The sequence below is a fragment of the Trichomycterus rosablanca genome, chromosome 3 (assembly GCF_030014385.1).
Source record: "Trichomycterus rosablanca isolate fTriRos1 chromosome 3, fTriRos1.hap1, whole genome shotgun sequence".
Taxonomy (NCBI): Eukaryota; Metazoa; Chordata; class Actinopteri; order Siluriformes; family Trichomycteridae; genus Trichomycterus; species Trichomycterus rosablanca.
In genome coordinates, this window is record NC_085990.1 from 32027658 (window position 1) to 32052483 (window position 24826).

Consider the following 24826-nt stretch of genomic DNA (forward strand, 5'->3'; position numbering starts at 1 on the left):
AGAAAAACCACTGAGTACTTTGTTCACAAGCTTTTACCAGCTATGGATGGAAATATACTGGATATGTGAAGTCACAGCATGAACAGCAAGTTCAATTTAAAAACAACAATTATAACACGCCAGCCCACCAGAGCAAACATTTCAAACTCAGCTCCGGCAAGCTGGGTGCTTACATGAACAACGATTGGCTGTTATTCATACAGGGCGGGAGCCAGATTCCTCATAACTGATGCAATTACGACCTCCGCTGGCTGATTGATGCCGCCTGCACAGAGACGAGAGATAATGAGGATCAGGGTGTGGCTCTCCGTACACAAAAAGCTGATTCACATATGATCTCGCCTAGTGCAGGTGAAAAGATGGAGTCGGATACTGCACACGTGTCAGGGGGCGTGCGTCAGTCTCGACTATCCTCAACCAGGACGGAGATCGCAATCAGTAGAGAGGAAGCATAAAGCAATCGGGTAATTGGATCCAACTGGATGGATGGCTGGATGGCTGGATGGCTGGATGGATGGATGGATGGATGGATGGATGGATGGATAGATGGATAGATAGATAGATAGATAGATAGATAGATAGATAGATAGATAGATAGATAGATAGATAGATAGATAGATAGATAGATAGATAGATAGATAGATAGATAGATAGATACTTTATTTATCCTGAGGGAAATTATTGAATTATTTGTCTTGGTCACAAACATCTGTGTGTGTGTATGTTACATAAAAAAACTTATTTAACTGGATAGAAGGTAGGGTGGAAATGGGACTAATTCCTGTTAGTTCTGTAGAAACCTATGGACTCCTCAAAGACAATTACCCGAGATGGGGCTCAACCCTAAGTCCTTAGAACTCTAAACATGTGCTGCACCAAAACTACCTACTATACCAGTAAGTCACCAGAAAAAAGTGCTGCCAAAGAGAACAGCATAATTACTACATTTTGTGAGCAACGCTGAAGGATGAAGCATTTTCAGGTGGGTTGTGGGTTTTATCAGAGACACTTCTCTAATGTGCCATCATTGTTCCTGCCTTTGTTTTCGACAAAATCAAAAGCATCCATAATGGAGGCGCAGCCCACAAATTGCTGCTGTAGCGCTGAATAGAACAAGACCTCCGTGATCATTACCACAGGCTGAACGATGACAAGATAAGGGTAAACATCATAAGCTGAGCAATTTGCATATTTAGCAGCTCCTAATATTTCTGTGGAAACTTATCAACACTGTGTGCTGGCAGAGCTGGCAAACAAAACAGCTAAATCATTCATTTTCACTAAGCACTTTATTCTGATCTGGCATGCTGTATATGTTAACTCTTTTTTCTAGGGCAGAGGTAACTTAATGGTTAAGGTACTGGACTATTAATTATAAGGTTGCTGGTTCAAGCCTCACCATCATCAAGTTGCCACTGTTGGGCCCTTGAGCAAGGCCCGTAACCCTCAATTGCTCAGATTGTATTTACTAATAATTGCAAGTCACTTTGGATAAAAGCACCTGCTAAATGTCGCAAATGTAAATGTTAAATAGCTCAGCAAAACTCTACCTACCAGAAGGTGAACTGGCTACTGTAAAGTGTAAGTAAATGAGTGATGTCCTGCAATGACTTGGCACCCTGTCCAAGTTCTGTTTCTGCACACGTGGACACAACTTAAATAACTACAGTACAAGCTTCATGATGTTCTTCACACCACATCACCTGACAATCCCCTGCTTTTCTTCCCTTTGTATAGCTCTCCTCCTCTTAGTGCTGTCAGTTGTCCTAGTTCCTTGTTTTCTGAGTTTCTGAGAATTACCTAATGTATTTTCTATTCAGGACGTATATAGGCCAAGTAAATAAGCCAGTCCACTTACTACATATATATGGAGGCAGAAGTAAAGATTTTGCACAGAGGAAACCCACACAGATACAGAAAAAACAAGCAAAACACCTCACCGACAATAAATGGAATAAATAGTAAAACCTTTTCTCTGGAACCCTGCTGATGTGCTGCATATACTCTACCAGCTGTGCCACTGTGCTCTAAATGGCACAATACTGTATGTTTTAGACATTAATGATTTTAGATTCGGATTGCACTTATGATGTGAACTAAAGTAAAATACAAACCATAAATCCAGTTTAATGGGATGAGGTATATTTGTGTATCATCAGCTTGATCATCATATAGTAGCTAGGAACAATAATTCATTGACATGCACTGCACTTTAAAATGCTTTTTTATATTCAGTTATTTTTGCTGATCACATAGACTGTTAGGCCAAAAGTATGTAGACTTAATGCCTAATTATTAAGTTCAGGTGTTTTTTTAAAACCATTGCTAGCAGGTGTATAAAATCACTTACTGAAATAAATTACATGCTTTCAACTTGGTGCAAAGAGTTTGGTAAAGGTCCTTTCTTGATGTAGCATGACTGTGCCTCTGTGCCCAAAGCAAAGCCTGTAAAAACATAATTGGACTAGTTTGATTTGAAGAAACTTTAGTGGGATCTACAGAACCCTGACGTCAACCTCAATGAATACCTTTGGAATGAATTGAAACATTAATCATGAGCTAGGCTTTCTCGTCCAACAGCAGCCTGACCAGCTCTGCACTCATAATATCCAAAATCATTTAAAAACCTTCAAAGAAGATTGAAGACTGTTATAGCAGCAAATAGGGGGGCATGTCACTGCTTATGCAGGTGTTTTACGATAAGATGTTCAACAAGGCTGGGTGTGCACATACATAAGACTGATCCCAAACTACCAAACTGTTACTTGTTTAGGAAAACAAGATGAAAATCACGAGGCTCCAAATTATCAGAGTAATCAGTGCACATCATGAAATACAATATGCAGAAAACATACCTTTCTCTAATTGCTACACTTTGTAAAACTAAAATCATTGTGAGGCAGAAAAGGCAGCTATTTAGAAAAGACATACACAGATAAAATGTAACAAAAAGCAGGGGAAGGGCCTGCATGACCACTCCAGTGGCCTCCATAGAGTTTTGACCTAAACCCCACTTAACACTCTAATCGCCTTGTCTTCTTGTACAACATCACTGCCTGAGCTTATAAACATAATTTTGGAAAAATAGGCACAAATCCCCAACAGACAATCCAATGGAAAGTCTTTCCATGGTTAAGTGTGCACAAATCTTCAACCATATAGTGTAAAGAAAATATTTCCTTTGGTGCCCCACCAGCGCACAAAAAGCTATTACGCATCATGTATGATAATACAGTTTTATTCTTCATTAAGATTAACTTTATTAGGAAATCCAGATTACACAGAGAACTATAAACATTTAAGACATTTATTTTACAAACACATCTGAAGTAAAACACAGAGGGAACTATTAACATTTGTTTAAAAAATACTCACATGCAGATGCAAAAAAGCCAATTAAAAAGCTATGAGTTGGGAGCTTAGTAGTCAAGGAAGGGAGATGGTGAGTGGTGGCTCGAAGTCATAGCAGAATTCTTCTCCTGGTTGTGTGTTTATACAGTGAATATAAAAAGTCTACACACCCCTGTTAATATTCCAGGTTTTTGTGATGAGACCTAGATAAATCATTTCAGATTTAATTCCACCTTACCATGACCAATAACAAAACAAAAAAACCACTGAACACCCACTGATAATTGGGGATGTGGCTGTATAGAATAAACTGTCCCATGCAAATTCATGTTAAATAGCGGCCACTGACGTCTGTCATCAATTAAAGCAACTCTGATATAACTCCATATAAAATTCAGCTCTACTAGTAGGATTTTCCTGACATTTACTTAGTTGCATTTTACAGCAAAAGTAATGATCCACAATGAGCTTATAAAGCATCAAAAGATTCTCAGTGGTAACAGGTGTCAGTCAGGAGAAGGGTACAAAAAGTTTGCAAAGCATCACATATACCATGGAATACAGTAAAGACTGTTATTAACAAGACAGTAACATATGGCACAAAAGTGACATTAACAAGAACTGGTTGTACTTCCAAAATTGTTAAAAGACAAGAAGAAAATTGGTCCAAAATCTCACATATTCTTCATGTCTGGGCTGTGGGGTAGGGTGGCAAAAAAAACGCACAAGTATGGCTACACTTTGCAAAACACTACATCAAATTTGCCCAAAGCATGTGAAAAATGAGTTATGGTCTAATGAGACCAAGGCTGAACCTTTTGTCCATAATTTTAAATGGTGTGTTTGGTGCAAAAACAATACCATACCCATAGTGAAGCATGGTGACAGCATTATGCTTTGAGGATGTTTCTCCTCAGCTGGAACTGGGGCTTTATTCAAAGTGAGATGATTTAAAATAGGTCCAAATATCAGTCAATTTTGGCACAAAACCTTCAGACCTTCAGTCAAATGTATTTGTATAGCACTTTTTACAATATACATTGTGTCAAAGCAACAAAACGCATACATAGCATACCAAAGCATACCTCCATATCAACAAATGGCTTTACCAGAAGAAGATTAAGTGTTGGAATGGCTAAGCCAGAGCACAGACCTGAATTCAATAAAAATCTGTGGGATTACTTGAAGGGGGCTGTGCACATGACTGTGAGCTTTTGCAAGGAAGAGTGGGCAAAGATTGCCAAGTCAAGATGTGCCATACTGATAAAATCCTACCCAACAAGACTGAATACTGTCATAAAATCAAAAAGTGCTTCAACAAAGTGTTAGTTTAGGGATGTGCATATCTGGCTTGAGATGGTAAAAGTAGTTAGCGGCAACCATAGACTGTCGTAATAGCACCCACTTGGGGAAAGCCTGGCCTAGAAGGCACTAACTAGGCACTTCATTATGTTTTTTTTTACCTGTATGAATACCCTGTACGGCACTGGATCCAATTTTTTCAACTGGAAAGAGCACCTTTTTGGACACTGTCAAGTAGCATAGAATACTGTACATGTCATACCAGCACTCTTTACTATTTGAAGGACACCTTTTGAGACAAATTATTGAATTTCCTTGCTCTAAAGGGCTTATCATCATAATTTATTGCAGGAAAGGCATATGAAGTCAAGTTTATTCTGTTGTGAGGACAAGACATTACATTTTCTCCAATAGAGGGACACAACAATTTTTCCCATGTGAAAGGCAGCCTCGTTATCTCATTTTTGATCACTTTAGTGGGCACTTTTTTTTTCTATTTTATTTATGGATTTTCTCTCAATTTTAGAATAGTTAATTTGTCTTCTGCTGCTGGAGGATCCCTGATTGCAGTCGACGTGGGTATATTGCTGCTCACGCCTCCTCTGACCTGCGCACAGCCCTTAGCAGAACCCTTTTTTACCCATGCATTTTGCACAGGTGCCTTTTTATCTGCTAATTAGGGTCCTTACACAGCATTTAGCATCCACACCTACATAATCTGCTGCAGGCACTGCCAAATACGCCCGCTAGATGGCACCCAGCCGACCGGTGGCAATGAGTTTCAAACCGAGGGGTCCAGAATCTCGGCGCTGGTGTGCTAGCGAAATATCCCGATGCGCCAAGTGGGCACTTTTGAAATGCTTCCCCCCTTCTTACATATGCCAGCGGTACAGTCTCTCTCCATAGATATTCACACAGTCCATGCCAGGACAAGACAAGAAAATGTCTTTAGTATAGTTCATGTATTTGTATTGTGTATGTATTATTCAGTCTGTCTCTCAGTCAAAAAAAAAGGTTTGAAGTCATTCAATTATAATTGTAATGGTGCAATTTTCTATGCTGTGCCGGTGGATTAAAAAAAGAAGAGGCTAACAGGCTAGTATTTCAATAATAAGAAAGGTCTAAACACAAAGCAGAAGAAAATGGCATTTATATTAATGACCACTATGGACAATGTCTTTGACCTACTCTGTGGCATTATAAAGCACTATTTAGAAGAACTATACAGGTACTTAAATACTCCAAAGTCTGGATTTGGCTGTCGGAGCACTTAACGAGCAAGTCATCGACAATCTATGTGACTACCTGCAAAGTATCAGTAATTACCCAACATCAGAGCAATTTATCAGAAAAGAACTCAATGTAAAAGATACAGCACAGTGGCTCAGACACTAGAGTGGGTGCCACAAAGCAACATGGGTCCTAAGCTTCTCTGTTTGATCCTAGCTTTGGTGTCTGATTGTGAGGAGTATTCCCATCTATATTTCATGCAACTCCAAATGAGTGTTTGCAAGGTTGAGGACCGGTGGGTTAAGTAGAGCAGTAAAAGCTGTACATTTCTCATATTGAAAACTGACAATGTTCTGACAAATGTTTGAATAGTGAAATGACTTTGAGAACAAATTTAACCCTGAAGCAACATATTCAGAGTGGCTTAGAATAGCTCAAGAGTCTGCTGTCAATTCTGCATTCAGAGATGTTTTGACTTTAAAACTTTAACACATGAATTATTCATTAATCAAGGCTAAGAGAAGCATGTTAAATATATTCCTACTTGACCATTCAAGAAATATGGGGATATGGAAAATTCACCCCATACAGCTAAAACCTACACGCACAAACACGACTTACAGGCTTTAGATGCATATACATTTCAGAGGTGCAAAAATTTTTGTCACCTTGTACGCCAATTATTTTGTGAGAAAAACGTTTGTTTGTGTTGGGGCTTAGTTCACGACTCATGCAGGCCAAAGATCCATAAAACCAAATTGTTTTAGATGCTAACCACTGCAAAGGCTATGCTAAAGTTTGCCAGACTACAGCAAGCACATGGGACAAATTAAGGTTTGGAAAAATGAATACAGACATTAAAATAACAAAAAAATTAATTATACATTTTTGGTTAAATTTACAATTAATTTAATAAGTACACCCCACTGCTGAGCTCATCAATATTCTTTGGGAGAGCAAATTCTTTCCCTGGGCTACATGCATAAGACACTGTCACAAATCAAACATCTTAGTGCTCCTGGAGCTAATGTCAAAGGTGGTTTGTTTAGATTGTCAAGCCTACGCCTCCTCATTATGATTGATCAGTAGCCAATGATCCACAGCTGCACCTCATTTCAGGTAAAATGCTCATGGCATATAAGGAAGCAGCTGCCGATCATTCGGTTTGGTTTGTCTGGTTGGTCATGGCTTCGTCTGGTTATCTTGTTAATGTTCATTGGTATTTTGTTTTATTCAGGACTTCAATTCATCTTGTTCTTGATTTAATGTTTATGGCGTTCATGTTTTGTTGGTATTCTGGTTTATGTTTCTAGTCTAAAGTCTTGTTTAGTGAATATTGTCTAGTTCTTGTTTTGTCAGCTTTTGTGTTAGCAAGTACGGTTTAGCTTAGCGTCTAGTATAGTTTAGTCAGGTTTCATGTGTGTTTAGTTTAGCATTAGCAGTTAGCATTTAGCATAGGTCACATGTTATGCCTTGTGTATCCTTGTCGTGTTTTGTTATAATTAAATATCTTGAAACATCTCTGCTTGTTTAATGTGACACCTCATTCTGGTGAGAGATCTATTAGTGCTTGCAGAGTTTTGCTTTCTAGTGCAACCACTGGTGTCTGCCGCTTCACCCAATGGTGACAGCAACCAGCTGAAATTCAGGTAATTGATTGGCCTAGCCAAGCTTATGACTTGCATACAAGTAATAACGGGCCAAAACTTTGCCACAATACTGCAAAGCTTTTTCCCTACTGATATCTAAAAGCAGCATTTGACAAGAATAGACTGCAACAATGTAATTTTAATCTTACTTTCACTGATCAGCCATAAGATTAAAACCACCTCCTTGTTTCTACACTCACTGTCCATTTTATCATCTCCACTTACCATAGAGAAGCACTTTGTAGTTCTACAATTACTGACAGTAGTCCATCTGTTTCTCTGCATGCTTTGTTAGTCCCCTTTTATGCTGTTCTTTAATGGTCAGGACTCTCCCAGGACCACTACAGAGTAGGTATAATTTGGATGGTGTATCATTCTCAGCACTGCAGTGACACTGACATGATTAGTGTGTGTTGTGCTGGTATGAGTGGCTAAGACACAGAAATGCTGATGGAGTTTTTAAACACCTCACTGTCACTGCTGGACTGAGAATGGTACACCAACCAAAAATATCAAGCCAACAGCGCCTTGTGGGCAGCATCCTGTGACCACTGATGAAGGTCTAGAAGATGACCAACTCAAACAGCAGCAATAAATGAGCGATCGTCAATGACTTTACATCTACAAGGTGGACCAACTAGGTAAGAGTGTGTAATAGATTGGACAGTGAGAGGACATGATATTTAAAAACTCCAGCAGCGCTGCTGTGTCTGATTCACTCATACCAAGCACAACACACACTAACACACCACCACCAAATCATCGTCACTGCAGTGCTGAGAATGACCCACCACCTAAATAATACCCGCTCTGTGGTTGAAGAACAGAGTGAAAGCAGGCTAAAAAGTATAGAGAAACAGATGGACTACAGTCAGTCATTGTATAACTACAAAGTGCTTCTATATGGTAAGTGGAGCTGATAAAATGGACAGTGAGTGTAGAAACAAGTAGGTGGTTTTAATGTTATGACTGATCGTTGTACAATAAATCATAGGACTGAACAATCTGAATACTGGTTTCCTTTTATTGTTTTATTCTGGTTAAACTTGTGGTCTGGCACTCTGTATGTGCTTTTCCAGTTTTCCAACAGAGCATTCAGCTGTTTTGAAGTTCCTTTTCCAGCTTTGCCTGCTTTCACAAACCCAATAATGGCAAACACCGTTTCCCCTCATACACAGATTTCCAGTGCACCTCCCTGACAGCTCAATTCCTGAGTTAACATAAAACTATTTAGATAGGTACATTGTACATGTATTCATTCCACATCCATACATTTGTCTGAAGAAATATGCTTGACAAGATGCACTCAATTTAGGGGCTGTCAGAGTATTCTGCTGGAAAAGGAAAAAAAAATGTCTGTTGAAAGGATGTGAATTTTCTCTAAGACATTTTACGAAACCTTGGACAATGTCAGTACAATTCAGATGCAATTTTCACCAGAAATAGACTTGAATGTAAAGTGCTGTTCAAACATTTAGCATTTTATTTAATAAGATTTGTGAAGCAGATCACTCATGCGTTCAGTTTATAGTGCACAGTCCAAATTGTGTGTGTTTTCAGAAGATGGGGGTGCACTATAGTATTTAAACCCATGCAGACACGTAAAGATAATAACCAACGGAGAGGTTTTAACATGGGTAGGGCACACATTATCCACTGTAACACTGCACATTTAACTCACTGAAACAAGAAATTCCAGGTGCACCAATTTGGTATTTAGTCATTTAAATTTTATTAAATTAGTCTACAACCCCAAATCAGAAAAAGTTGGGACAGGATGGAAAATGGTGTTTCTTACATTTACTTTGACTTTTATTTGATTGCAGACAGGATGAACCTGAGATAGTTCATGTTTTGTCTGCTCAACTTCATTTCATTTATTAATAAACGTTCATTCCTGCATTTCAGGCCTGCAACACATTCCAAAAAAGTTGGGACGGTAAAGCATTTACCACTTTGTAATGTTGCCATTCCTTTTCACCACACTTAAAAGACGTTTTAACACAGAGCATACCAAGTGATTTAGTGTTTCAGGTTTCATTTCGTCCCATTCTTCCTGCTAACACGTCTTAAGATGTGCAACAGTACAAGGTCGTCGTTGTCTCATTTTTTGTTTCAAAATTCTCCTCACATTCTCTATTGGGGACAGGTCAAGACTGCAGGCAGGCCAGTCCAGTACCCGTACCCTCTTCTTCAACAGCCATGTCTTTGTAATGTGTGCAGCATGTGGTTTTGCATTGTCTTGTTGAAAAATGCATGGACGTCCCTGGAAAAGATGACGTCTTGAAGGCAGAATATGTTGCTCTCAATGTAGAGCTCAATGTACTTTTCTGCATTAATGCTGCCATTACAGAAGTGTAAATGACCTTTGCCAAGGGCACTGACACAGCCCCATACCATGACAGACCCTGGCTTTTGAACCTGTTACTGATAACAGTCTTTTTTTCTTTGGTCCAAAGCACACGATGTCCATTTTTTCCAAAAAAGACAGTGTAATGGTCCATCCTAGATGCCTCAGAGCCCAGAGAAGTCGACGGATGCTGCTTTTGTACCAAACCATGATAACAATCACCTGTTGACATCACCTGTTTGGAATTGCATCATTATTTAGTTTTTTCAACTCATTACTAGCCCTTAATTGCTCCAGTTTTTTTGGGATGTGTTGCAGGCCTGAAACACATGAAATGAAGTTGACCAGACAAAACATGAAATATCTTGGGATCATACTATATGCAATCAAATAAAAGTCAAAGTTAATGTAAAGAACACTGCATTTTTATTTTATTTGCATTTTCCATCCTGTCCCAATTTTTTTCTGATTTGGGGTTGTAAATCCTGTCTAGGTCATTTAAGAAAATTTTTTTCAATGTTTGTCTTTATAGTGTAATGGAATTTTTCTTTGTCACATCCTAGACTTGTTTATAAGGGGAAACAAATGATTTTGCCCTAACCTGCCTTCCCAGTCACCAAGCCTATTTGTCAGCATGCCCAACACAAGTGCTGTGTTGTGTCCATCACTCAGCAACTCGATTTTCCCAGTGGCTGATCAATCATTAAGGCTCAAATTCAGTATATTTCAGGATGTTGAAAATTCCTGGTGATCAGTCTTGTAGTGTACACTTCACTGCTAGCATACCAAGTAATTAGAAACAGCCACAAAGAAAGTGAGAACAAGAATGGGCATTAAAAAATTAATTGTGTATGTTGTGGATTTAATTTTGAATGGATATCATTTTTGTACACATCAATCTACACTTAATTATCTTTAATGATGAAGTAGAAAATGTTAAAAAAATTAAATTCTTTACTCATCAATGGAGTAGAACCCTTTTTGACACTTCAAATGATGATGAGGTGTATCATGTTTGTTTAATTTGTCTTTGAGATGTATCTAGAACTCTATAATAGGAGTCAACCTTGTTATTTACACCTGCATTTAAATTGTTTGGGCATGCCATGAAGTCCAAGGAACTGTCAGTAGATCCCCAGGATCAAACTGAAGCAGGACAAATACCAAGGCAAGAAAATAAAACAATATTCATGTTTTGAGTATTTCTAGAACCACAGCTGTCACAATATTTTTGAAATAGGAACTGGCACAACATTGAACCTTCCCAGAGTTGCCCATTCAGTCAAATTTTGCAGTGAGGCAAGAAGTGTTCGGTTCAGAGAGGTCACTTTAAAAGAGCTCTAAAAATCCCATGCAGTGATGAAAGAGCATACTAGACAGACAACCATCATAAATCAGGCCCTTATGACAGAATGGGAACATGGCAACTTTGAGTCAAAAGCATACGACAGCTTGGAGTTGGCTAAATGTCATGTTAAGGGATTTGAAAACCTGAATGAAAGGATTTTATTGGCTTCAGGGCAATGTCCTTAAGTGGTCCAGTCAAGGACCAGAGCTAAACCACATTAACCCCATCTGTAGCTGTTTGGAGAGACCTGAAGATGGCAGTTTGAAAAAAACACTTGCCATCCTATTTGACAGAGATTGAGAGTACCTGCCACAAAAAATGGGGTGAACAAAGATTTCATTCATGTATATAAGAATACTTACAGCTGTAATTGCTGCCAATATGGCTACTAAGAAGAATTAAATAAAGGGTATGGATACAAATTCAATAATATACATCATGCTTCACACTTCACTGCTGTATAAGAAACAGCCACTATTATATTCTTTATACCATTTACATTTGGTTCCTCGAGACTCACATATAACTGTGAAAATAAGGCAGCCATAAGGGCCATGCCAATTAAGAATGCTTGGCGTGGTGGTGGCATCAAAGGCAGTGCAGTTATACAGAAAGGCTGGTGACAGTGCTGCATCTGTAGAGTAATGATTAGGTTTCTGAATCTTTGGTTGGGATGAGAGCAGGCCAAGACTGAGTCTCAGTAATGAATATATTAATAACAAGACTAAGCGGGTTTCCAGTGTGCTTCATTATTCAGACTGCGGAAGAGATGTAATGACTTTCTCCCAATTATTAATGACTCTCTCTGGGGCGTTATTCATAAAAGGATATTGTCTGTTATAAGCAGGTGCACAGGAGATGATTTTTGAACACAGGAGTTTTGAAGACAACTTCACAACAATGAGAAATCAGGGCAAACAGAAAATTGATTAGATTATCTAAACATGCGTTTGAATGTTGTCATGGGAACTGACATTTCTCTCATTAGTCATTGTGGAAAAACCATGGTGCCTGTTAAAGATTTTTCTAGGGTTCTGGTTATAAAAATGACATTTTATTTTTCCTGGTGTGGGAACAGATGGCAACAGGCTAAGAAGCTTAGTTCTTACTTCTCTCATAATACAAACTCTAGTTCCTATGGGGAAAACCACAGATTTTCCTTGAGATATGATCCTTCCAGGTGGTCCTGATTCTTCTCAGTCACTGGAACACCCCTAGCAGTAGCCAGGTTTCCTTATGAGGCCCCAATACTGCATAAACAGGCTTTCATTTCAAAAGAGCATCAGTTTTACTTTGATGTGTTTCAGAATTACTTTTACACATAATAAGCCCAGCCACCAATCAAAAGGTCTTTATTTCTATTTTACCCACAAGTCTCCAGTCATTACCTTTTATAATTTTTGTGCATACAACAGTGCTCATAAGAGTACTTGTAAATTGGAAACAACTAAACTGGATGATAAAAAAAGTGTGTGACCTTACTTTTTTCTATAGAATTCAACTAATATGCCATTGTTTAAAATGACAAATGGAAAACCAACTAACCAAACAACACAAAGCAACTACAAATTCCCATAAAAGTTAGGACACTTTCTAAAAATGCCATAAAACTAAAAACTGTACTTTAACTGATAGAAGTACACAAAAGTACATTTTGGTGATGTGACCCAATAGTAAACACTTCTCTGTCCCATGTTTTTTTGTGTTGCATACATTTCTAAATTTGTAAATCCTATTTATTTAAATTATCCTCCAGGCCACCCAAGGAGGGTGGGTCCCTGCTGAGTCTGGTTCCTCTCAAGGTTTCTTTCTGTAATTTTAAGGTTTTTCCTTGCCACTGTTGCCCTCGGCGTCCTCAACAGGGGTTTTTGGTCTGTTGGTCCTGGATTCTGTAAAGTTACTTTGAGACAATGTCCATTGTAAAAAGCACTATACAAATAAATTCGACTTAACTTGACTAAATTGGTTTATATTTCACAAATAAAATTGAGTTTGTCATCGTCCTTTGTCATCAAAACAATGGTTTAAGTTACATATTTCTCTTTTTATTGCATTTTTAGAAAGTGTCCCAACTTTTCTGGAAATGGAGTTTGTATGTTTAGATTACTGAATCTTTAAGTTGTCCTTTCTGGTATAAAAATGTAAGCCTAAAGCTTCCTGCTTATGTTTAGCATCACCTTGCTTTTCTTCATAATCAGCACTGTGGTGCACATTTTCTTCAGCTTCTAGACGTGAATGTGTTTTTATTCATAAAGCTGTCACAAAGTAACAGTGAGGGTCCTAAAAACATTACTTACTACTCTTTAAAGTATTACCACAGGATTATTATTATCTGTTTGGCCAGTCTTACCGCCTAAACAATGATTTTTACACCTTTACTCAATGATTTAAACCCAGCATGTTGTGCTTGTGAGAGTAAGAAAACAGCATCATTAGAGTGGAACAGACAGTCTTTCCTGCTGGTTAAAATCTGTGTACCAGTGCAAAGATAAATCCAGCTGACACAGGGATTGGTGCTGAATCCCAGCTGCACCCAGTGCCACCTGAGGCTGGTAGTCGGCACGAACAGAACTGACTAAGCTTCTCTTGAAAAGGGAAACAGAAGGCTTTAGCTTTGTAAATCTATATATGACCGGAGTAAAAGGTAATTGGATGGGCTCAGGTGATAAAAGCACATGTGGCCAAAGTCAGAGCTTAGCGGTTCTTGAACTTCTTGTACCTATTGACTGAAGTTAAGTGCAAAAGGCTTCAATTTAGTTTTTCAGGTGTACAGGTGCAAAGCAATAATCAGCAGCACAAAGAAAGTGTTTTAAGCAGTTCAAATGTTAGATATAGCCAAGAATATTCAGCATTCACACACACACACACACACACACACACACACAAATCCCTCTTTTTGTTCATGTTATTTACATATTTACAACAAAAACCCAGTTACTGGGACAAAACATTTTACTATATTAAGCATGTACACCGATCAGGCATAACATTATGACTACCTTCCTAATATTGTGTTGGTTGCCCTTTTGCTGCCAAAACAGCCCTGACCAGTCGAGGCATGGATTCCACTAGACCCCTGAAGGTGTGCTGTGGTATCTGGCACCAAGATGTTAGCAGCAGATCCTTTAACTCCTGTAAGTTGCGAGGTGGGGTCTCCATGGATCGGACTTGTTTGTCCAGCACATGCCACAGATGCTGGACTGGATTGAGGCCTGGGGAATTTGAAGTCAACACCTCAAACTCTGGGACAGGGGTCAGCATGTTCACAATAACTGGTCTGCGGCTACGCAACAAACTGCGATGTACTGTGTATTCTGACACCTTTCTATCAGAATCAGCATTAACTTTTTCAGCAATTTGAGCTACAGTAGCTCGTCTGTTGGATTTTTGGATTCTGTCATCATTTGCTCCCCACGTGCATCAATGAGCTATGACCGCCTGTCGCCGGTTTACCACTGTTCCTTTCTTGGACCACTTTTGATAGATACTGACCACTGCAGACCAGGAACACCCCACAAGAGCTGCAGTTTTGGAGATGCTCTGACCCAGTCGTCTAGCCATCACAGTTTGGCCCTTGTCAAACTCGCTCAAATCCTTACGCTTGCCCATTCTTCCTGCTTCTAACACATCAACTCTGAGAATAAAATGTTCACTTGCTGCCAAATATATACCACCCACTAACAGGTGCCGTGATGAGGAGATAGTCAGTGTTATTCACTTCACCTGTCAGTGGTCAATGTTATGCCTAGTCGGTATATATCATATCAGAAAAAATATGAGGTTCTTAAAAAAGTTTCCGTACTTTTTTATAACTCTATTTATTAAGAATTTCAAAAACAAATTACATCACTTTTCCACATAGTCACCTTTCTTTATAATGTGTTTTTCCCAGCATCATACCAGTTTAATGCCATCAGCAAAAAATTTTTTTGGTTAAGCGTGTAGCCACTGATGCACAGATGCTTTCACATCATCATCACATGAAAATCTTCTTCCCCCCTTAAAGCTTATTTGAGCGTCTAAAAAGGTGGAAATCAGATGGCACTAAATACAGACTATAATCTCAGTGTCTCAGACACAACCAATTACTACTCCTCCCGCCCTCACCGTTTCTAACAAAAATATAAAAGTGTGGAAACTTTTTGATGATCCCTCATACATAGATATATAATTCATAGATATGTAAAAAAAAATGGTACTAGTGGTTGAGAAGATTTCATGCAATATAAAGCAATCATGGTGAAGCTAAAGGAACTTTTTAAAGTTCTGAAAGGCCAAAAAAGAACATTTAGACAATTAAAAAAACATTAGAAACAACAGACTTTGGTAGGGCAAAACAAAAATGGAATCCTTTGGCAATAAATAAGCTTATCTTTTTTTTGGAGAAATAGGTGCATGTAATGTGCAAATAATCTCAAGAACACCATGCACACGTAGAAGTAAGGATAAGAAATAATTATGATATAAAGCTGCTTTTCTGCAAGCAATATTGGGGCTCAAATAAGCTTATTCAGCACTTACATTATAGCTAGACTACTGTTGTTCTACTGGCAGAAAAGAGAAAGCTAAATTGTGGAGTTTAGTAAAGTTTAACATGCACTCACGAATACCTTTTTATCTTAAAGCAGAGTTCTTTATAGAATCAGAAGGTCAAATGTATGGCAATAATTTTAATTTGCTGTGTCATGCTAAAACCGCTTAAAGCAGGTTCCAATATTACAAATAGAGAAGTCAGTCATCCTAGTGGCACAGTAATGATCTGTGACTTAGACTATCACCAGCTCTAAGTGCTCCCAAAATGCCACTTACAGCATGTACCACATTTCTCATTACTTTTCTTTCATGCGTGAGCATGCAGTGAGCTTCTCAATAGGGTGTGAACATGCACTGAGCCTAGAAGCTGGTGTGTGAATATAAGCTGAGCCTCTAGTTGAATTGTGGGTGCATATTGAGCTTTTGGGATGTGAAACTGTATTAATTTTCTCTTCAGAATATAAACATGGACTGTGTCAATTTTCATAATGGATATGTTTTGGCTGTGCAGTATCCTGTATCATACTGGTGTCTAGAATGCTGTAACATACACAATTGAAGACACAACATTTCTGAGTACTCACTTACTCATTTTCTTAACCGCTTAGTCAATTAGGGTTGCGGGAAGGGGGGCGGGGGTTGCTTTGCTGGAGCCTATCCCTGCTTTTCAATGGGCGCAAGGCACACAGTAACATCCTGAACAGGGTGCCAGTCCATAGCTGGGCAGACACACACACATACACACACCCATTCACCTATACGGCAATTCAGTGTCTCCAATTAACCTGACTGCATGTTTTTGGACTGTGGGAGGAAACCGGAGCTCCCGGAGGAAACCCACGCAGACATGGGGAGAGCCTTCAAACTCTGCACAGAAAGGACCTGGACCACCCCACCTGGGAATCAAACCCAGGACCTTCTTGCTGTGAGGCGACAGTGTTACAATTTCTGAAAATCTTAAATATACCAAACTAAGGTTGATGCAAACCCATGTTTTAAAACATTCCACAACAAGCAGGTGAATTTGTAACAGTTAAGGTTATCATAGCTGGGTATAAAAGAAGAAGCCACCAAAGGCTCAATAAAAATAGATTGATAAATAGATGGCATACTCTTTTGTCTTACTTCAAGCAATTAAGGGTTAGGGCTTTGCTCAAGGGCCCAACAGGGGTCAACAGTGACAACCTGCAGATGTGGGGTTTGAATTTGCAATCTTCTGATTACTAAGTCAGTATCTTTAAGGGAAGCATCGGATGCTCCCCTAGTAGTCAGTCAAAATACTGTTCAAATTTAAGTGAACTTACTAGGCAGCATCTTAGGGCATCTAATAATTCAAACAGCCTTCTTCACGGGAGCGTGCATAGGATGACGTAAAATGCTGTCTATGTAGAGAGCTCACTAGGTTTTCAAACACACCCGAGGTGTCCACACACTCAATAACTGACAAAATGTGAATAAACTATGTATTAATATAATTACATACTGTATCTGATTATGTATTAGTAATAAAAGTGGGAAACCCAAATATATTTGGACCAGGGGTGGTGCACCCTGTGATCTTTTTTGCCAGACAATTTACCCCCTTCTCCTTTAAACAACAGAGTAACATTTTACTGTCACAGCTATTTCCATCCAGATCCTGCCAATAAACATGGCAGTATGTGGGGGGATCTTATATGGAGTCCCATTAGTCAATGTTTATCGAGCCGTAGCTGTGTGGGATGCAGGTCTATAGGACTAAGTCTCTGAGCTGCTGCTCTTGCATTGTGCCTAATCAATATGAGTGATAGTGTAGCACTGTAGCGTGACTCCTCTAGTGCCATGCTCCTCTGGGTAACTGGGGACGGGACTCTGATACAGACTTTATTGGCATTTTTTGGACACACTTGATTCCCCCATCGTGAAGGTCTGCTGCATGAATAAGCTCCTGCACATATTGCACATAGTCATGAAGTTATTGCAGGAGTCTATGTATGTCAGTGTTATAGGTTAGTTTTAAATGATTTATGCACAGAGATTAGATTGGACCGAAGCGCACAAGAGCAGATGTGCTACACCTTTGTGCTACATTATTTGGATTGCATGCACCACTTGCATGCACAAGCTTCTGTCCTATAATTTCATTGAAATGTAAATCATTTCTAACACAATCTTCGTGAAATCCATTTAACTAGTTGAGGTGATAAATTGCCCTGACAGACACAGCTCCTGATACCTACACGCTTGTTTCACAAGGCTGAACCACAACAAAATACCTTCTAAAGAGCTGCACAAATCATGCATTTAAATATATAGAAATGTATTCAAATTATAGGCTTTCTCTTTCCATACATTTAACAATTCATCTTTAAAAAACGTGTTATACAATGTACAATGCAATACACCACACATGTACTCAATACACCCAGGGGTAATTTCACAGTTGCCATTTCACCCTGTAAAAATGCAATTCTTGAGGTGGAAGGAAGCTGGATTACTAAGAGAACTCCCACTTGGACACAGAACACGCTAAACATTTTACAGGCAGTTTCAAGAAGCTAGAGTCCCCAGGACTCAGGTTGCTGTGCAGAACTTACTCTACTTGCTACACCACTATACATTTCTAAATAAACAATTAATCTGAGACCTGTCATGATCAAGAAATTTTGGCTAATAATGACTACAAACAAGTGATTTAAATGCCCCACATACTGACTTCATGCCATATTTACTATGTTATGTTAAAGTATATTACATTAATTTATTTAATCATTCATTGAATGTTTTAACACTGCTTTATTCTGGTCGGGATCATGGTGGATGTGACCCAGGTCATTGGGTGAAAGGCAGGAAAAAAGGCAGAAAAAGAGTCCATCATAGGGCAGACATACACACTCACATGGGGGCAATTTTTACTCGCTCCAGTTTGCTTGACTGAGGAAACCCACACGGAAACAGAATGAACATGCAAACTTCACACAGAAAGGACCCTGGCTGCCAGGCATCATGTATACTTGATTACAGTATGACAGTAAAATTACTGTGACATCAGCTTGGACAATGATGGGGTCAGATATTTTTTTTTCATGTTCTTTTACTGAACAGGTAGAACAGGAGTCTATTCTGAGACTAACTTTACACTGTACACACAGTGCTACACACAGTGCCCACCAAAAGCAATACAACGGTGGCTCAACATAAACACACTCCTAACTTCACAAATCAGCCTTGACACGACATCTCACAGATATATTTCATAATGTAACTTAATCATCTATTAAATAATTTAAAAGTGGCAGGTATATAGTGTGACCTTACCCTTCACCTGAGCAACAGCAGGAACCAAGTTCTCTTAAACCTAAATGAAATGGAACCCTAAATAATGTCATTGCTAACATCTGTATTTGTCCTACTATTTAATGTCGAAATTACACCAGGTCAGAGGACCACTGTCGTGGACCTGAGGCCACATGCTTGACCATCACATGCTGTATGACTTTAACTCATTAGAAACTTACATTACATCAAATACATTATTCCATTTAAAATGCCAAAGATCACAACATTTGAACCAGCAAGGCCATTCTCAAAGGAAAATCAGCAAACAAATTAAATACTCAAGACCGCGCTTGGTAGCATGTTGTTGTATGATGCCATTTTAAATCCTTTTCAACCACTAATTATTATCACTGCTTGACTGAAATGTTATTGTTTGTTTATTAGGATTTTAACGTCATGTTTTACACTTTTGGTTACATTCATGACAGGAAACGGTAGTTTATCTCACACAAGGTTCATCAGTTCACAAGCTTATATCAAACACAGTCATGGACAATTTAGTATCTCCAATTTACCTTACTTACACGTTTTTTGACTGTGGGAGGAAACCAGAGCTCCCGAAGTAAACCCACGCAGACACGGGGAGAACATGCAAACTCCACACAGAAAGGACCCGGACCGCCCCACCTGGGGATCGAACCCAGGACCTTCTTGCTGTGAGGCAACAGTGCTACCCACTTAGCCACCGTGCCGCCCGACTGAAATGTTATATGGTTCCGTTTCCACATCACTACTGAAAACCTAAGATTAGGCAACCTAATTATATTTAAGTCTGGTTTCAGCAAGGTATACACCTTAAGGTATGGACCTTGATGGACTATTATTTCACTGGTCTATCATTTCACTCCCACATAAAAAGGAATTTCTACAAATTTTGCATATTATAACACACAAAAAAATGTTATTCTTTGATAAAGCTGAAAGTAGTGTATGCGTTTTTACCTCTACTTTGATGTGTCGCTGGCTGGCTGCCCTGCTGTCTTGTTATTCGGAAAGCTGCAGCTTGTGTCCCTATCAGCAAAAGAAAGACAGATTAGATTACCCTGGTCTTATTCACTTTCCACTAGCGGCAAGTTTTTATTGACTATAAAGTCTTCCTAATGACCCTTATGGTGATGCCTAAATGGATTCGCTATTTTATAGCTCACTGGTCTCCTGAAGAAGTATAGCCCACCTGATCACTTTGCTTAGCCAGAGCAGATCTTTTGTTAATTCCTAGACTCAGTTGCAGTTCAGACTGTGATGTTCTTCCTATATCACATTCAAAATAGGTAAAATGTTCCTGACTGCATTAACAGTGCAAGCTCTATAGATTAATTTGGCCTGTCTATTGTACAATGATCTTCATAGACCATATTATAACATATGTTTATCATTATTGGTGGTCATGAAGTACATTCATGCACTTTCAGACTCGCAGAACAGATGGATTAACTTTAAAAATGTTGATCTACAGCATGTAAAAAGTAAAAAAATGTCAACATCCACTGAAGCAAAACAAGACTGCACACAGAGCCGCCAGAATTGAACAGCAGCTCTTAAATGTTTCTGGAAAATACAAGCTTGTGTAATTTTCATCAATCACCCACACACAGGGACAAAAGTACACAATGGGTCCAATCAACCGATACAAGCCCTTAACTTCAATCTTTTCACCAGGTGACCACTTATGACTGTCAATCAACTGCTCAAAAGGAAATGGCTTCTACAGCACTCAAATGTGCCTTTATAAAGCTCAACTCTCTACACCAGTGCTTTAGGCATTGGGCAATCAACAACTCTCACTTATACAAAGTCTGGGAACACAATCAGCAGCACTTAAGAGTCTAAAAACAGTTTCAGCAGATGAACAGCATACATTATATTTACTTCAGATTGACTTTTACTAAAGTTTTACTGTAAAAAAAATGTCAATTGATAGGGCTAATCCTTATTTATTGGGTACCAAAGAAAAAAAAAGGGTCTTAAGGACCTGGACTGGATTCATACCTCTGGTCATTTTTAGGATTTTAAACATATATAAACAAGATTTAGGATTTTAAGGATTTATAAACAAGATAATGCAAAAAAAAAAAATTTGTTCAATTCAGAATCATGACTCGCAAAGCATTTCTGACAAATGTCAAACCGATCATATGGCACATCCTGTTTGTCATGTCATCCACTTTAAACCAATCACCTTTAAAATCATGACAAGATCCAGTAAACCCTTCACCTTATGACCCAACTGTAAAACAAGCTTGGACTAATTAAGTTTTTTGTTAGCAATGTGGCAATCGTATGCTGAAATGTTCTAAATATGCTTTAAAAAATGTTAAAATATGTTTGTACTTGTTTTTTAACATTTAACTATATGCAAAATTCTCCAAGATTCCAACTGGGACTAATACCTGCTGGGATAATTAGCTACTAGCTGTCACTCTTACAGTTATATACATTAATTATCTATGTTAAATTGCATTTGATTCTGTATATTTTAAAATGTAATCACTGTTTTTTAACATAAATTGCTTAACATCAAATGATATTCTGAGACTTTGAGAGTAAAATTGCTTAGCTAGTCTCTAAGTGAGGTAGTACACAGAGTACTAACAACACTGTTGAAAAGTGGTTTATCTATACTATTTAGTATTTATGTATATTTATTACATACATTAGTTGTATGTGGTGTTGGACACAGCTCAAATAATAAATATTTTGGTTTACTTTTCAAGTTAACTTAACAGTCTAATATTTGTAATTTGATGCAAATACATTTTAGATACTGTTATATGTTTCTTTTAAATTGTAATTACAAAGATATTTAATACATATAGCTTTGGTAATTGTGCTACTCAGTAAGCAAGCACAAACACTGATCAGCCATAACATTAAAACCACCTCCTTGTTTCTACACTCACTGTTTATTTTATCAGCTCTACTTACCATATAGAAGCACTTTGTAGTTCTACAATTACTGACTGTAGTCCATCTATGACATGGTGTTGGTGTGTTAGTGTGTGTTGTGCTGGTATGAGTGGATCAGACACAGCAGTGCTGCTGGACTTTTTAAATACTGTGTCCACTCTATTAGACACTCAAACCTAGTTGGTTCACCCTGTAGATGTAAAGTCAGAGACGATCGTTCATCTATTGCTGCTGTTTGAGTTGGTCATCTTCCATGTCATTGTCACTGCAGTGCTGAGAATAATACCACCCAAATAATACCCACTCTGTAGTGGTCCTGGGTCCTGACCACTGAAGAACAGCATGAAAGGGGGCTAACAAAGCATGCAGAGAAACAGATGGACTACAGTCAGTAATTGTAGAACTACAAAGTGCTTCTATATGGTAAGTGGAGCTGATAAAATGGACAATGTGTGTAGAAACAAGGAGGTGGTTTTAATGTTATGGCTGATCGGTGTATTGTATCTTGTTTTAGAATCTGCAGGCACTTTAATATAACGTTAAATACAGTGCATCAAGTAATGAGGATTTAATCTAGTCTTTTATTTACTGTCTAATGGTAATTAACTGATAATGCCTTAAGTGACCCATGTTTTTTAGGCAATAGTCATTTTTGTTCTTGTCCCAGTTGTGTTGTAAAAACATGTTTACATTTATGTTCACACTTAAAAATGGAAATTATGGCACCACACAGGAAGATGAAAGTGAGTTTTGAGTCTCATTTGCATGGCAGAATAAATGTTGAAATTGAAATCCTTTACAGTATAAGTGTGCAAATCAGAAATTGCTGCTAAAGTCCATGCAGTACTCAGCAATGTTGACATTTCCATTAATCTCAAAAAATGGGGGACATTTTCCTGGCCAAAAGCAGTGACTCTGTGATGGATGACACTCAAGGTCACGAATCCAATTACTATGATTTCACTACCTCAGTATCAGTACCTTCAAATAGTCCATGCTATCTTAGACCCATTGGCTAAATTTCTGCCGCATCCTTTTCCAAGCTCAATTAACAGTGCAGACGGCGACCTGATAGGCGCCTCAATTCCCTGTCATAAGAGAGTGAGTTCTAATAGGTCACAAGTGTAATGAATTTGTAAAGGCAATCAAGCCAAGTGATGAATGTTTATGGAACTGCTATTACAGAGAATAATAGGATACTAAGAGTTGATGTCTTGCATTAAACCAACATGACTCGATTTTAATTTTAACTGCAAGGAAAAAAAATATTTTAATACTTTCCATCCCTCAATTATAATGACACAATTTTTCAGTGTTATTGCTTGTGCTGCTCATTGCTTTTTCTCGTATAGTCATTTAATTTACTGAACACCGTCTATTGCAATTTTTTAAATGAAGATGCAAAATGAAAGTCCCTATTACTTATTAGATAATGTTTATATTAGATAAACTTTGGTCTATAAACTCCTTTTTTGATCTCTTTTTCTTTGTTAATTATCTAGAACAAATTTCCAGTGTTTTCACTGACCAACCTTATAACATTTTGTAAATATAAACATATAAAAAATGTAATGGCTTAAAAACATTTTTAAAAATGGGAAAGAGAGTAATATTGCCTTCCCTATTAATTACACTTTTGTGAACTGGATATACTAGTTGTTACTAGTCTAAGGGTAAGTTTTGCCAATTTTGCTTGATACAATACTTTAGCTCAGTCTGTGGTCACTGTTGTCTGATTCTTCTCTTCATGATACACCATACATTTTAAATAGAAGACAAACCTGGACTGCAGTCAGGCCAGTTAAACACATGATCCCTGTGCCTATAAATCCATGGACTTTTCCAAAATAAGATTTACTAGCAGCATAGGTCTCAATAAAATTATCTATGATGATCTATGGTAACATATAAGCCCACCCAAGCTGTGGATACTGATGCACCTTTATACAATGACAGATGTTACAACTTTTGGTCCATATGAGTTGAGCTCTGGCCCAGAGAACTTAAGGCATTTATGCATAAAATTTACTCATTTTTGTCTCAGTTCTTTCAGAAAGTTTGGTACAAAATGATTCATTGAGATATGATCAATTTTTGCTTGCAAAGACCAAGCTTTTAGTGGATCCTCCTTTTACCCCCATTTCTTTTTTTTAATGCATTTTCTCCCTTTTTCTCTCAATTTTTAGCACGTCCAATTTTTACTCAATTGCGTTATTCTTCCTTTCTACTGGTGCTGACTGATTGAGGAGAGCAAACTGACACACGTCCCCTCTGACCAACTGCATCTATATTTCTGATTCTCTCGTCTTCACCAATTTACCTGCTTATTGTGAAATATTTCAAAATAATGTAACTTAAATATTCTGTGAACTTTTTTGAGTGTGTTGAAGGCATCAAATACTAATTTGGTTATATTTACATAATACAAATGTAGTTGGTCAGCCAAATCATTAAAGTAATTTCTTTGAATTGTTGTCATATAAAAGTTTAAGAAAAGTAACAAATTATTGATTCTTCTTTTTTATTGCATTTTACAAAATCTCCCAACTTTTCTTGATATGGGGTTTATGAGATATTGACTCTACTAATATAAATTGTTTTCTTCTCCAGTGCCTTTTATTATGTAGCTGAGTGCAGCATATCAGAATGAAAAGTACACAGAGTATCAACAAACACAACATTCAATCTAAATGTTAATGTTTAGCACTGTAGCTAAAATGAAGTAAGTTGCTCCAGTTGTAATTTAGCTTGGTTATTAATAAAATATATCATGAGCCCATACACTACTGCAATATCTGTAGGTAGTGTAGCACATTAAATCATTCTTCAGTGAGTCAG

The 24826-nt window shown here is 38.0% G+C and overlaps 1 protein-coding gene across 1 annotated transcript in view; it reads right to left on the bottom strand.

Annotated features, from left to right (window-relative positions):
• Window positions 1–24826, bottom strand: part of LOC134309822 (RNA-binding Raly-like protein) — a 299334-nt gene that overhangs the window by 205828 nt on the left and 68680 nt on the right. The window contains exon 2 of the mRNA XM_062991166.1: window positions 20024–20092. The gene's annotated coding sequence lies outside the window, so the exon portion shown is untranslated. The remainder of the gene's footprint in view (window positions 1–20023; window positions 20093–24826) is intronic.